Source organism: Charadrius vociferus, unplaced genomic scaffold, assembly GCF_000708025.1.
Source record: "Charadrius vociferus isolate BGI_N301 unplaced genomic scaffold, ASM70802v2 scaffold45, whole genome shotgun sequence".
In the NCBI taxonomy this organism is placed as follows: domain Eukaryota; kingdom Metazoa; phylum Chordata; class Aves; order Charadriiformes; family Charadriidae; genus Charadrius; species Charadrius vociferus.
This window is the reverse complement of record NW_009648712.1, coordinates 1,197,458-1,199,456: the sequence shown is the minus strand read 5'-3', so window position 1 is coordinate 1,199,456 and position 1,999 is coordinate 1,197,458.

Here is a 1,999-nt window from a genome sequence, read left to right as displayed (position 1 = left end):
GGGAAATCATTTAATCTAAAACAAATTAGACTCTCATTTGATTAATTTGCTAGAGGCAAAACAAAAATCTGTGGAGTAGAACTGTGTAATTTCTAGTTCTTGTTCTTAAATCTTAAATAAATTAATCATGGACCACTTATGAGTCACTCAGAGGTCAAGTAAGAGAAAGCTGGCCTGGAGCCAAAAAGGATGCCAAATCTGCCCCAGGACTATATAGGGTTTATAACCACTGCACCGCTCGGTCCCTGTGCTGGAACAGCACCAGATCTGAAGAGCCTTTGGTGCAAGGTGATTTTAGGGAAATTGTTTCCATTTTCTCCCCTTCCTTTTTGGGGCATCATTGTTGGCATATGGAAGGTGTTACAGAAAGCTGCTAATGTACATGTCCAGCTGTCACCTTTTAACAGTACCCCCCGCTCAGCCATCTAAACATAATTAACTAATGAAGCAAACTAGACCTCAGAACCGTTAGAGATGCTGGGTTGTATGGTGGCTGCAGACACGTGGTATCCAAACATTTCTGTGTGCAGTAAACAGGGGTGTGAAGTTGTTTGAAGTCTTGAATTGAGAAAAGACACTAATATTCTACTCTGCATTTCAAAATCTGGGGGAACCTATTTCAGGAGAGAATGAGGCATCTGGGCTGAAAATTGCCATGCCAAGTTTCAGCTCAATTTTTAGAAGTTCCTTTATAATCCCCCTGAAAACCCGATTTCCAGTATGTTAGAACTTACCCCTAAATACCATGCTGGGAACTCAGGACTATAAGATTAATTTGTAGTAACAATGACAGCCAGTGTAAGAGTCTCCTTTAAAATCTATCTCTCTCTCTCTCAGCTTTAGTACTTAGGGCCCTGCCTTTCCCACGGACTTAATGGGAACTATATGGTTATATCCAGTGCAACTCTGTAAAATTCATTTTAATATTATCAAGAACGGATTTTTTTGGTACCATTTGGAAAGAAGCTATGCCCATTAGTTAAAAATGATGATATTCCTCTCTTAAACCCATAAACCAGCATGGATGCAGTGCTCTGCTCAGAACTGTGCAACAAGTGCATCTCCTTCATGAGGGATGGCTTGCAGCGTCAAAAAGCTACTTTGCCCGCTCTCTCCATCTCAGCCCTCTCACGGAAAGGCAAAACTTGTCTACTTGTGAGGTTTCTGTAATATTAACAACTGTTCAGACAGACGAGAACAGTGAACACCAATATCTTTCTCATATCACATTTCAAAAGCTTTTTGAGCAGCCACCAGATTTATATGCATTTCTGGTCACTATTAACTGGGTGTACATTCAAAGTGCTGACCTAGAGGTGAAACCGAGCCAGCAGAAGCACAGCGAGCAGCTGCAGCCTTCAGATGTTGATGACTTCATCAGTCTAATTGGTTTCCACTGGTTTTCATAGCTGGACAGTCTCCTGCTTGTGCTAACAGGCTGCTCGTTCCCTTCTCTCTTCACAGATGCTTCATTTCACTTGTCCTCTTCTGTCTTTCTCCACTACTTTTTCCTTATAGTCCCTTTTCAGATTCAGGTCTTTCTCTCTGCTTCTATTTTGATAAGCTCTCCCTCATAAAAACCTACTCCACGCTTAAAACCCTTCCCTATTGATGAGGTCTAAAGCTGAAACGTCATGCTCAGAATGTCACTGTTGTTGGCTGTGTGTGTTGTGGCCATATTTTCCACCCCGTCCTTTGTACGACTTGTCACACAGTAAACTCGTTCAGATGGGGATTACATGGATTCTGCATTTGCAGCGTACACGCTCTTTAGGGGAGCTGTGGCAGAGGTTCAGCTGAGGCAGTCCTGGAAGACAGCCCACCTCCCTGCATCCCAAAGCATCCTTTGGGATGTGGTTTGAGCCTGGATTCTGGCAACAAGACTGAGGCTTTTCCCCACCTCTGTCCTTCAGGCTGCTGATCTGGGAATTTATCTGCTTTCAGTATCGCAAGAAAGCAAGAGGCAAGGTCCCAGACCAGAGATCCTCTCTTGACATAT